Consider the following 14,257-nt stretch of genomic DNA (forward strand, 5'->3'; position numbering starts at 1 on the left):
GTTTTGTTTTGTTTTGTTTTCCAAAAAAACATGTGCTAGACTAGTTGTCCAAGTAGTTTATCAGTGATGAGAAAAAAAGGGGATCAAGGGCACAAGAATGTGATAGACAAAATAATCACCCCATGTCCACATCCTAACCCAGAATCTGTGAATACAGGACCTTAGGCAAAGGGGGCTTTGCAGATATAATAAGGATGTTGAGACAGGAGACTATCCCAGGTCCAGCTGGACCCAATCCAATCATGTAGGTCCTTAAAAGTCAAAAATCTTTTCTGGGTTTGACTATAGAAAGATGGTCAGAAAGAAGATAAAGATGGAAAAGAGGGCCATCAACCAATAAATACTGGAAGCCTCTAGAAGCTGGAAAGCACAAGAAAACAGACTCTCCCTTAAAACTTGTGACTCATTGATTTTAACCCAGTGTGACCCATGTTGGGCTTCTGACCTACAGAAGCATGAGAGAATAAACTTGTGTTGTTTTGTGCTGCTAACTCTGTGGTAGTTATAGCAGCAATAGAAATGATTACAGAAGAGAGGATGGATGAATTACACAGAATCAATAAAGAACTTATAATTCTTTATAATTTTATTTATAATTTTATATATTAGATCCTTTACTTACAATTTTAAATAATTTTAAATAAATCTTTAACATATATATGTTAGCCAGAGCTCCCAGCCATATATATATATATATATATATATATATATAACTTATTTTAATTGGGAAAAGAAATAAATTCTTTGTCATTCCTTATATGTCATGACTCCCCAACCACAAGAGCTTTCACATAACACTCTGACTTCTTCTGCCTGAAATACCTACGATTCTCTCTTCCATACCAGAAACCCACTTACATCTCTGGTCCAACTCAGTGGTCCTCTCCTGCATGAGGGCTCCCTCCTCGGTGTTCTCTCCTGTACTGAATTTAAGTGGTGTCCTGTGGTTGGGTCCACCTTGTTGGACGAATACTTTAAAAACAGGTCTTGAGGCTCATTTTTCAATGTGAACCCAACACCTCCTAATGGGCATGGCATATAGTTAATGATTAGTAAGTGTTCACTCAACTGGGTTGACTTCTGGATGTCACTAAACCCAAACCAATTTAGTAAATCCTAGTTGTAAATCAATAAGGCAGCTCCTATCGGAGAAAAACTCTGTAATTTTGTTTTTATTTTATAATCCATTCTAAGGGGGAGTATCACTGCAGAGTTGTCATATCTGAGTGTTGAAACTATTGAAAATTCAACTCCACTTTCAATAGCAAAGAAACCAGGAGAGGGGACAGAGTGAAATTTGAGTCCATGTTTACATACAAAAGGCTGCATCCACCAAGACTTGAGCCAGCAGCTTGTTTTAATCTCCTAGCAGCACTCTGCTTAGCCATGATCATTAGCACAGCCACCTCTACAGAAATAGTTATTTCCACGGCTCAGAGGTCAGAGTACTAAAGGAGCTACACCCCTTGTTTGAGTGGCATCTTGAATAACTAAAGACTTAACAAATCCCTAATCCAACCATAGACAAGTGGCAAAGTGGCAGACACAATGAATGTTTCACGGTTACTTAAACCAGCCACAGCAAACATTATATTTTGTTGGTGGTGTTGATTCTCATTTTAAAGTCTTATTTATTGAGGTATAGTTTGTATACAATAACCCATCCTATCTAGTGTTCAGTTCTATGAGTTCTGACAAACATGAAGTAATCACCAGAATTGAGATATAGAACACTTCATTCGCCCCCAATGTTCTCTACCTCCTTTATAATCAACCTTCTCACCCATCACCTGTTCCTTATAGGCATGATCTGTTTTCTGAACCTACACTTTTTCCTTTTCCAGAATGTTATTTAAATGGAAGCTTAATCTTCCTACTCTAAGTTCAGCTTTTACATATAACACGTTTGTTGTTCTCTGTTGTACTCTGGTGAGTAGTATTCCATTGATAGACATGTTAGCTTATCCATTTACTAATTGATGGACATTTGGGGGGTTTTACTGTTTGGAAAAAAGCTGTTAGAAATATTAGCCTAGAGGCTTTTGTGGAACTTATTGTTTCTCTTGTATAAGTATTTAGGAGTGGAATTGCTGCTGGCTATGTGCTAAGTGTATGTTTAACTATCTAAGAAACTACCTAACTCTTCCCCAAAATGGCTGTGCTAGTGAAAGTTTCCACCAGACCTGCTTGCCTGCATATTTGCCAATACTTGGTATTAACCATTTTTTTTTCTGTTTTTCTGAGTTTTAGCCATTTTAGTGGATATACAGTGGTACCTCATTGTGTTTCTTTTTTTAACTTTTGATTCTGAAATAATTCTAGACTCACAAAGAAGTTACAAAAATTATAAAGAAAGATGAGATGCAGCCTAATAAGACTAGGAGAAAGGTTCCTGTAAGTGAGCCCCTTTCTCAGACTCATATCCAAAGCCCTCCACAGAAACAAGGCACTAGAGTATCTGAACCACTGAGTAGTAAACATGTAAGCAACATGTTCTCAAAGCAGATTCAAGGAAGACCTTTAAGGGTTATGAATTTCACCAAAAACCACTCATCTTTTCCTTAAGTCAAAGCTTGACCCAAAAGAAGCACAGATTTGACAATTACCCCTGTGATGTTACCTCCAGAACACACCTAGGCTCAAAAGTTCTTTCCAACAACCTGCTGTGAAAAGCTAAACTTCACCACTAGAGATCCCTTAGGAATAGGGGTCTCCCTGTGCTGTAGACTAGTCACAAGGAAATCCCAACACAAGGCAGGGACATAGGAACCATTTCTGGCTTTTGGCTAATGTCTGGCATGACCCTCTCTGCTTGTCTGAGGATCCATATCTACAAGTTGTTTGAAGGCAGAATTGCTCTCTCTCCCCTTTCAGCTAATCATATTTCTTACTAATATCTACTGTTATTTATTCTGATGCCTCTCCCCATTCTATATCAATAGCCCCAATAGTCGGATTCATTTCTGCACCTCAAGTTCCCATGCATACAGCTGTAACAAATGTTCTGTGAATATACAAGGTGTGACGATCAGATTATTATAGTGTCCCCGGTAGGGCATTAAGGGAGTGAACACTGAGACAGATAAATCTTAGAAGGAAAGATATCCATCAGTATGGTGTGGGAGGCCTAGTTTAAGAAGCACACCATAGTAGCTAAATTTAACAGGAGGACGCTTGGTAATGAGAGAGGACAGGGGCAGGACCAAAGAAGATGGTATGAGGAAGCAGGAAAGAAGACCTGCCCACACTCAGATGAAGCTCAGGACCAGACCAGCTTGGCACCTGCTGGGGGGAAGACAGATTCTGATGGTAAGAGGAAGGAGGGAGGGAAAGGGCAGCTTTGTCAATATGACTCTGTTTCCAAGAGCATGTGCCAAGAGCTGGGGTGGGGAGACCAGGGGCTCAAGAAGCAATGAGTGTTTCCAACAGCTGCTATGGGAGTACCTGGGAATCAGTACGAACTGAGGGGGGGGAAGGACCTGTAGAAAACAGCTCGTCTCTTTCCAGAGAGACATTAGACTTTCCTAAATCACTTCCAAACCCTTCTGGAAGCCCTCTGTGCACAAGATGGTGACACAGGCTTGCCCACCTACAAGGCTAGCTCCCACCCTGCAATACCTGCAAGGCCAGCTATGGGAGATCTCACAGGCCACCATGGAACTGCTGGGAAAACCACTGTTTCCAGCCCTGCGCTCTAGTTGAGCCTCTATACATAGACACCATTTACAATTAATGATTCATTAAACACAAGAGTTCCCAGAGATGCTAACTGTTCTACAATATAAACTTTGAAGTATCAGAAAACTTTCTAACCCATGTTTCGTTGGAAAACGAAAACTTGCTCGTGCAATTAATCACATGGCTTTTCAGGCAGGACTTCTTCTGAACAGACATTGGGCCCCTTCATCTTTGCCACTCTGCAGCAGCCCAGGGTGATATGTGGCTATCTGGAAAGAAGAGGGGAAGGCACTACAGCCAGCCACACTTCTCCCCTACTGGAACACTTAGCAGATCTCATGGACAGAGAGCGCTAAGGGAGCTCCCAGGTAATAATCTGAAATGTACCCCAAAATGAAATAGGGACACTCACCAGCTCTGTATTTTGACCATATATGGTAATAAATGCTACCATTATGATCCTATTTGCAAAAACCCTAGCTGCTCAGATGCAAAGTGTTATGTAGTACAGGATAGCAGTCAGACAAGTTCAAGTTACACCAGTTGCTTCCTGTCGGTAGTAACTAAGATTTTAACTGAGAAAGATTTCGCTTTCTGGTTACACAATGAATGCACCACAAGGTAAAACAGAAACTGGCAACTGCTGATAGATATCAGGCCTTTGGGAAAGTCACCAAAGCTAGCCAATCTGCCTGCTCAGCTCCGGTTTTAAAAGTTCATTGACACTGATGTGGCCCTCTGTCCACCCAAAGACCCCAACTGGGCCTCCTAAAGCTTTCTATTAAGCTCAAAATTAAGCCACATAGGCCAAACTGTTTTATTATATTTACATGCTTTTCTAAAAAAGATACTTTGGCACAAATATTCCTAAGTGATTTTTTTCACATCAGAAATTGGAATTGGGTTATTCTTCAATGACAGGATGCTGCCAAAGAGCAGCAGGGGCTATTTACAAAATGATCCCAGAAGAAGGTCACACTCTATCTATTTCCAAACCCATGATGAATAACTAAGAATCAAAGCTGAATCTAAAAATCTCATTTTAACTTTCCTCCTACCCAAAGAAAGGAAGCTTATTGTTAAGTTCAAAAGACCCAAACAAGTTATCAAAAAGCTGCCTGTGAACACCAAACAAAAGATATTTTATATAATTTATCAACAAATGCTAAAAATGCAATTCACTGCAATTATGCCTCTGCCTACATGCCACTGTGTTTTGTCATAGGTATTTCAAAATAATGCAGTCTAAGCAAAATGTTTACTTTCCCCCAGCTAATACAAGGTCAAGGAGAAGGGAAACTAACATTTTAGTGATCCTCTACTGCTATGACTTGAATGTGCCCCCTCAAAAAATTTCAGGTGCTGAAAACAGTCTCCAAATTCATATGTTCATAGATTTTGAAGGTAAACCTTTGGGGGGTAATTAGGATTAGAAAAGGTGATAAAGATGAGACCCACATGATGCATTAGTGGCTTAATAAGGAAGAGAGACATGAGCTACTACTACACATGCTGTATTGCCATGTGATACTCTCAACCATGTGATGGTGTAGCAAGAAGGCCCTCACCAATGCAGTACCATGCTCTTGGGCTTCTCAGCCTCCAAAACTGTGAGCCAAACATTTATTTGTTTGTTTGTTTGTTTGTTTACTGGCAGTCGTGGAGAGTGAACCTTATGTATGCTCAGCAAGCGTTCTACCACTGAGCTTCATCCTCGACCCTTTTTATTTTGAGACAAGGTCTACTAAGTTGCCTAGGCTGGCCTCGAACTTGCAATCCTCCTGCCTTGGCCTCCCAAGGAGCAGGGATTACAGGCATATGCCACCTTACCTGGCCAAAGTTTTATTATTTCTAAATCACTTAGTCTCAGGTATTTTGTTATAGCATCAGAAAATAGACTAAGACATCTACTTACCATGTACATCAAATCTTGATATAACATATCTTTGAGTTTGCTGTCCCCTAATATTCATTCTTCCTTTCTTCCTTAACAACAGAACCCCATGCAATCTGCTGTTGTTATTGTTTTGGTTTTCTGTTTTGCAGTATTGGTTGAACTTAGTTCAACCCAGACTGAACTCCACCACTTAGCTACATCCCCAACCCTATTTACTCATTTGTTTATTTATTTTTGAGACAGGACAATGTTAAGTTGCCCAAGCTGGCCAACTTGCAATCCTCTTGCCTCACCCTCCCAAACTATGCCAGGCTGAAACCCCGAGTCTTTTTAACTGATACCCAGAATAAGAATGGCAGACTCCTATATTCTTTTACAGCCAGGTGTTTGGCTATGTGACTGTACTCTAACCTAGTCATTCTCTAAGTGTGGTCTAGGGATCGCTGGAGTTCCCAAAACACTTTTAGGGAGTCCATGAGACCAAAACTATTTTCACAATCATACTAAAGCATTACTTGTCTTTTTAATGCTCAATGTCTCATAAGTCTATCATGGGGAGTTTGGGAAGTGACATGCCACATGATACCACAACAAACGGAATGCATAGCAGATCCGAGAACCCAGCTATTTTCAATCCAGTCAGACATGAGATTGATTTACAAAATTATAAAGCAGTGGCTGTCTTCTCAATAGTCATTGAAAAATAGTTCTTTTTCACATAAAAAAGTAATTTGTGCTAACCTATAATGTTTATTATTTTTAACTAAATCAATAAACATCTTTTATATTCTCATTTTCAATTTTTTTCTCATATTTATTTTTTAGTTATAGGTGAACACAATGATTTTATTTTACTTTATATGGTGCCGAGGATTGAACACAGTGCCTCACGCATACTAGGTGAGTGCTCTATCTCTGAGCCACAACCCCAGCCCCTCATTTTAAATTTCTAATGCCCAAAATATCTGAAATAGTTGCCAAGTACTGCTGTGAGAATTACTAAAAATTTAGTGATTTTTAAAATAAAACATTTATTATAGTTGTGGAGGCCAAAAGTCCAAAATTAGAGTCTTATAAGGCTAATAAACTTAAGATGCTGGTAAGGCTGGATACTTCCTAGAGGCTCTATGAGAACATGCCCCTCATAGGGCTCCTTGGCTGTAGTCCACCTACTAGTAACAGCGTCACTTCAACCTTTGCTTCACCTGCCTTCCTCTTATAAGAGCTTACATGACTTTACTTTACTTGCTTCTAAACTCTTATTTAGAAATATACCAAATATTTCAAAATACTCTCCCCATCTCAAGATCCTTAACTTAATCACATCTGTAATGTCTTTTGCTATGTAAGGTACCATATGAACAGGTTCCAGGGACTGGCTCATGGATAGCAGCTTTAGGGGCCATGATTCTGCTATCATGATATGCTAGACATAACCCAGATAAGCCAAGCTCTTTGGGATCCTCAATAACTTTTAAGAATGTAAAAATGTCTTAAAAACTAAAATATTTGTGAGCCACTACTGTAGCTTATGAACAGATTAAGTCATTAGTAGGCAGGAAAAGTAAAACTCAGAAAAGCTAAGTGGTTAACCAGAGTCACACAGACTAAAGAGACCTTCAACTTGAAACCCAGTGGTCTGCTACCAATGAACTTAACATGGCTCCCTCTGCACGATGCTGCCAACCCCTGAACACCCTGACTATACCAGAGGAAAATGGAAATCAATTCATGGGCATTTTTGCACACATCAAATAAAGAGTACAACAATAAGCATTCAGAGGTGAATTTGCTGGGCAGGAAGGAGGACAAGGTGGAGAGGTAGGTGTTTAAAATTTACCAATTTATTACCATGTGAGAGAGATGAGGACAATGTTACAAATGGTGACGTGTTCCAGAACCAAGGCAGAGAGATAAGAACCCCATCTCACTCTACAGCAACGTGACAAGGACTGAAGCTCTGACACACAGGAAGCACACACAGCAAAGTACTGCTCTGGGTAGATGACAGGGCCTGGTGGCCAAAGGTAGATTCATGACCACTCATTTTAACAAGGATATCTGAAAGAACGCATTCCTGGGCTGTCTCTCTGACCAGAATCACAACTTCATGGTAGCAAAGAAATTGCACTCAGGTGAACTCCATTAAAATCAGGCATCTAAGGATCCAAATCACAATCTTCAAAGAGACACATTGAAAAAAAGAGGAGAATGGGAAGATTCTCAGAGGGCCAGCTCCTACTCTGCCTAATAAACTGCCTGGCCAAGGCCGAAAAAACCAGAGCAGAGGTGATCAGACTCTCCCCTCCTATCCAAGCAGTGCACACTAGTGAATGATGGCTCCCCCGGCACAGGGGCTGACCCGGCTCCCTGGAAAAGCTGCTCCAGTTCTGTGCCTTGCTTTCCCAGCTCCCTGCTTGGAGCCTCTGGAGTGCTCAGCTAACACAACCATTTTGAAAGCAAAACCCAGCAGGAATGCCTGATCTGACAGCCAACAAAAACCCAGGAATAAAAGGACACAGATGCAAGGAACCACCATCAGTAGAATTTGCTCTCTAAAAGAGGAAAAGTCACAGAACTTTCTGGTATTTTATTTTTTTCAATGTGAAAGCCTAGGGCCAATACCAGACCATCTTCAGAACACCTCTAGTCACAGAGCTCAGCATTTCCTAGAAATGTTTATAGCACTTGCTTTCCTAATATTACACTAGTATTATAAACTTCATACCTATAACCTACAAAGCATAAAGACTTTGCAAATTAGAGACATGACTAATGTATCTCTTTCATCAAGGAATCCACACACACCTGTGTGGTTGCCTTTATGTGATTATTCTGCTGCGGAATAAATTTTAAAACTACTAAATCAGCAATCTCACCTGTCAATCATTTTGAAATTTTTCTTTCATATGCCAGAGCCCAGGGCAATTTAACATTCTATAGACCAAAACTTTCACACTGTGCCTATTAAAGGGATACATAATGTGAAAACATGTTGCTCGGAGATAATGCCTAATTCACAAAAGTAAACTTCTATTTTCTACATTCCATGTGAAGAAGAAAAGATCCACAGGCAGAGAGCCACAACTGAATCTTTTATATCTAGGATTTTGGAGAGAACAAAAAATGACACTTTGACAGAAAATAGATTGGGAGACATAATAAATTTGTGCTGAATAAGTACTCTGTTATAATGAGTTATTCCAAGTTATTCCAAGAGTGGTAATTCCAATTTCCAAGGGAGTAAATATTAAATAGAGTAACTAGAAAAAAAAAACCTGAGCAAAAGTTTAAGGACACAGTGTATGAATACAAATGTTGTTTAGGAAGCTTTCAAAGAGATTGCTATTTCAATATTTTCTTATACTTGGGTGACATAAAGGAAAATAATTTATTATTAAAAGTATAAAATGTTTAAAGTAAACTAACAAAAAGCATGTAGAAAATACTGATTTTTTTAAAATCACTTGGACACTCCTAATTCAGTAATTATGGTAGATTAGATATTTGCAGGTCTTTCTGCTATCCTATAATTAGATTCTGGATAAATTAATTTTAGAAACTTTCGATGCAATCATTAGTTCCAGGCAGAGAAACAAATCCCACAAGAATATGGCAAGAGCAGTGCACTAAAACCTGAGCAAAGAGCACTCAGGAGTGAGCACAGAAGCTGTAGCTGCTCTAGAGGCCACTCTGAACACACCAATGACAGGGACATCTAGATCTCTAGCATTTAGCAAGGTGAGAAAAGTCCAACCTGAAACCAGGATTCCATAGGAAACAAAAGTGGTCCTCAGTCCATAGCATCCTCCTGGTCCTGGTACAAATCAATACATAGCCCAAGTAATACCTCAAGATTCTCAAAATATTAGCAATTAATCTAAACTCAACATGCACAGTAGAAAAGAAGCACAGACACAGATTTAGACCACCAGGGATTTAGATACCAGTATTATAAAAATTTAGGATATGGGGGCTGGGGTTGTGGCTCAGTGGTAGAGCACTTGCCTAGCATATGTGAAGCACTGGGTTCGATTCTCAGCACCACATATAAATAAATAAAATAAAGGTCCATTGACGATTAAAAAAAATTTAGGATATGATACAATTCCAACTCTATTGTTATTCAAATATATGAAACATGGAATAAAAAAATGGACCAAGAGAGACCACCATCAAAAATAAAGATTTAAAAAAGAAATAGAGCCTTTAGAAATGAGATAACATAATCATTAAAATTTAAAATTTAATATATGGGCCAAATAGAAAATCCAATACAGTTGAAGAGAGAATTCTTGAATTAGAAGCCAAATCTTAAATATTACCCAGAACAAAGCAGAAATAAAACATCAAATAGGAAGACATGAAGAGTAAAAAGTTCTAACATCCATTTAATCAAAACCAGAAGGAGGAAATTGAGAGAGAATGGAGAAAATATAGAATACTCAAAGACTAATAGCATGAGAAATTTTCAGAACTGATAAATGATACGAATCTGCAGATACACAAAACAGAGCAAATATAAAACAGGATGAAAAACAGAAAACTATACATAAACATAATGTAATAAAACCACAAACTACCAAGACAAATAAACAATATTAGAATAAGATAAATCATCTACTAAAGAATGACAAAAAGAAAACTAACAGATGCCCTAAGAGTAAAAATAAAAACCTTATTAACACAATGGAACAGGATGTTCGAAATGCCAGGAAGAAGTAACTGTCAACTAGAAACTGTAAGAGTGAAATAAAGACATTACAGAAACCAAAACTGAGAAATATTACCACCAAGAGATTCCCAGGAAAAGAAATTCTGAAAAAGGCATATCTAATCAGAATAAAGGTACAGATAGGAAAAGGGAAAAGAAGCAATAAATGATAAACACATAAACAAATACCAACTTGAAACAATACCACTGTCTAATTTGCATGGTGAACAATAGATCTGAAGTACTGAAGGAGTGAGTCTTTGTTAGTTGTCCTATGAGTTCTGTATTATCCTAGAAAGGAAACAGAATACCACATACTGAGGGACTTCTAAACTGTCAAATGTGCACACAGTACTTTCAGGATAACCATTAGAAGAACAGAAATAAAATGTATCATTTCAAAGCCAGAAGAGAAAAAAGAAAATTGAATGAGAATGCAAATACACAAATCATCAAAAACCTCAATCCAAAAAAGATTAGCAATAAAAAACAGACCATATGCATGTAATTAAAACAAATTGTTAAACTATATTTTTTAAAAAAAGCAAAACAAACTGCATTCATTGTACATACAAGAAAAAATTTATCTACCTTAAAAATCCTGAACTTTGTTCTTCAAAAGAATACTTAAGAAAGATGCTCAGTCTATTAATCAAGAAAAGCAAATTAAGAGACAATGATATACTGTCTACACCCACCAGGCTGGCAACAAAATATCAAATGTTGCAGGGAAGTGGGACATCAGATAAACTGTGATAGAGTCTCTCCAAACCAAACTTTAACAAAAAAAAAAATTTAATTAATTTATTACTATTGCAGGCAACAAGTAAATCTCACAACACAACTGAATGAAAAATGCAAGTTGCAAAACATATATGCAAAAGATCAGTCTCACATTAAAAAAATATATAAGAAATAGATTTTTTGGAGATACACACACACACACACACACACACACACACACACACACACAGTAATCATGCTAGTATGGAAATCGGCGATGACACTATAAACACTACTTAGTTCAGCTGGCTCTTACATTCTAGGTCAAGCTCTTTATCTAATTCCAATTGGCACCCTGAGCAGCACCAGACTAGAATGGCCTTAGACTGCTCAGGCGCAAAGAAGGCAGCAGACTTGGTAAGTGCAAGCTTCCAGGTAAAACCTCAATCAAAAGCAATTCCATATAAAGGAATAGGACTTGCCCCAAATGATTAAAGGAACAGAACCAGCCTTTCAGTAACCTTTCCTTGGGGACTGAAACAGTCTCCTCTGCCCTTTGTTTATGTGTTCCTCCCACTCTAGCTGCATTTCTCCTGTCCTCCAATGGGAGAGCTAGCTTCTGTATTTCTTTTCCCTACCTTCCCACAAATACTGCCATTCCCTAGGCAGACTCTGCCCTAGGGCACCACAAAGGTCTAGAAGTTCCCTCTGTCCCTTCAGAGCCTTACATACAATCTCAGAAAAAAAAAAAAAAGAGAGAGAGAGAGAGAGAAGCGATTACAGACCCATGAGTATTTCTAGAATGAGTGAAATGCAGAATATAACTTACCTGCATCGTCTTTCATACATCCTCTGGTAGCTACAACTTCACTGTTCTTGATACTCAAAATCCACAACCTCCTCAGGCACTGAAGCTTTGCCTAGAAAAATAAAGGCAGGAAATGAGAAAGGAGGCAACCAACAGGAACCAAAGTATCCATGGGGAAAAGAAACTCATTTAATCAACCAAGTAAAAACTTGACCTTTAAGAGGAGAGAAATCCACCCAAATTAAGGAAAATCTCTAGCTTAGTCTAAGACATTTTCCATCTTTAACCAAAAATATTCACAGTAAATTAATATTTATAGAAGTCATGATTATTTACAAAGGGCCTTCACGTGCATTTTCTTATTGGAGGCTGAAGATCTTGAGAATACACAAGTATTATCTTCAAATGCAGAAGCTAAAGTTCCCAAAGGTCAAGGAATTGTCCCCCCACTACTCAGCTAATAAGTTAACAAAGAGGAAATCTAAGCTCAGCTCATGATTCATCCTTCTCAAATTCTTCCACTACATGAATGGCATGACGGTTTCAACCTTCTTGCACTAGATATTCTTTCTTAGCCAACAGATACAGAAATGGTTTCACTTGCTAAGTGACAGAGACACTACCATAAAACTATTTATTTGCCATAGGCAAGGTCTTGTGACCACACAAGAAAAGTCACACTGAGGTAGTAAAGCAACCCTTGTATCATTTCTACATACCTTCTTTTTTCCTCTTTAAGTCATAGTTACATTTTTTAATTTGGAAATAATTTTAAGCTCAGAAAAACTGTAAAATAATAATAGGACAAAGAATATCCATGTACTTTTTATCTGGATTCACCTACGAATCATTGAACCCATTTACTTAATCATTCACTTCTCTCTCCACACCCATGTGAGTTTCTCCCCTGAGCCATATGACCATTAGTTTCAAACTTCATGGCCCTTTACCTCTACATACTTCAGAAATGATTTCCTAAGAATAATTATGCTCTTACATAACCACAAGGTAGTGATCAACCTTGGTAAATTTAATATCGGTTAATATTTTAATCTACTGCCATGTTCAATTAACCTAAGAATGACCTTTATAATATTTACTTCCCTCCAATCCAGGACCCAGTCCAGAGTCAGATATTGCACTATTTGCCATTTTTCTTTATCTTCCTTAAGTCTATAACACACAATGTTCCTGTGTCTTTTATAACATTGACACTTTAGAAGAATATAGTCTCTCTGCCTTTTATATTAATAGAACATTTCCATTTTGACTTGTCTGATGTTTCCTCAGGTGATTCCTGATGATTCAGTTCAGGTTATACTTTCTCAGCCAGAAAAACTAAAGAAGTGATATAATTCTCTGAATATCTCATCTGAATACAAAAAAAAAAGTCTACTTTGATCCCAAAGTATAGTCCAATTTCTCCAATTAAAAATTGTGGGAGATCAACCTTGCACATGACTGAGTCACACTCCCCAGCTGGATGCTGAGGTGTTCAGTCACAGAAATGTGGCAGAGCTTTCCCCACCCTTCTTGGGTTCGAGGGTTGGTGTCTCGTGCATGGGTGTGTCTTGCTACAGCCCCATAAGCGGAGCTATGCTCACCTGTTCCTTTGTAATATAACCCCTGACCCTCTTTAGGATAGAATCTTCCATGGAAGTGCCTTGTGTGTGTCCCCTTCTCTTACTGTGTCCTTGGGTGTGGTCTACTCAGGTGTCAGTCAACCTGCTGACAGGGGACATCATGAAGATAGACTCAGCCCCCTGAAACCTGACCCCTTGCCTCATTTGAATAGCTTCTCCTCAATAAAAGGGGTCAGCATGTGTTCCCTCCCTCCCTCCCTCCCCCCCCCCTCTCTCTCTCTCTCTCTCTCTCTCTCTCTCTCTCTCTCTCTTTCTTCCTGCGGACCCTTAAGGTCAGAGGAGCCAGCACAGCAACCCCAAAGAAAAAGGCATTTGTGTCTCTTGTGTGGTTATTTCATGCAGCCCAGTCAGCCCAGATCAACTGGAGTGACCCCTGAGCCTTTTAGTCGCGAGAACAGAAACCCGGCAAAAAAATTACTACATTTTCTCTTGCAACTAATAAGTAATCTGTAGGGAAACACTTCAAGATCATGCAAATACTTGGTCCCAAATCAAAATCTCCCCCTAGATTAGCATCCATTGGTGATGTTTGCCTGACTTAAACTTTATAGTGTGATGGCTCCAACATGCTAATTCCAACATCCCCAATGTCCTTAGTTATTTGGGAACTCAAACTGTCTCAGATTTAGCCAGTGGGAGCCCCTGCAAGCTGGCTTCTGTATATTTGTGAGATGTTCCACTTTTTTTTTTCTCTTACTCTTAAATTTTCTTACTTTCTCACATTTAAAAATAAAAGTTTTGCATTCACCTTTTACCTATCCTGTCTCTGCCCTGCATGTAGTCACTTCTCCAAA

At 38.7% G+C, this 14,257-nt stretch overlaps 1 protein-coding gene across 3 annotated transcripts in view; it reads right to left on the reverse strand.

Annotated features, from left to right (window-relative positions):
- Positions 1 to 14,257, reverse strand: part of Sgms1 (sphingomyelin synthase 1) — a 241,629-nt gene that overhangs the window by 163,953 nt on the left and 63,419 nt on the right. For all 3 annotated transcript variants that reach the window (XM_040273817.2, XM_021735877.3, XM_040273816.2), the window contains exon 2: positions 11,842 to 11,932. The gene's annotated coding sequence lies outside the window, so the exon portion shown is untranslated. The remainder of the gene's footprint in view (positions 1 to 11,841; positions 11,933 to 14,257) is intronic.

Source organism: Ictidomys tridecemlineatus, chromosome 1, assembly GCF_052094955.1.
Source record: "Ictidomys tridecemlineatus isolate mIctTri1 chromosome 1, mIctTri1.hap1, whole genome shotgun sequence".
Taxonomy (NCBI): domain Eukaryota; kingdom Metazoa; phylum Chordata; class Mammalia; order Rodentia; family Sciuridae; genus Ictidomys; species Ictidomys tridecemlineatus.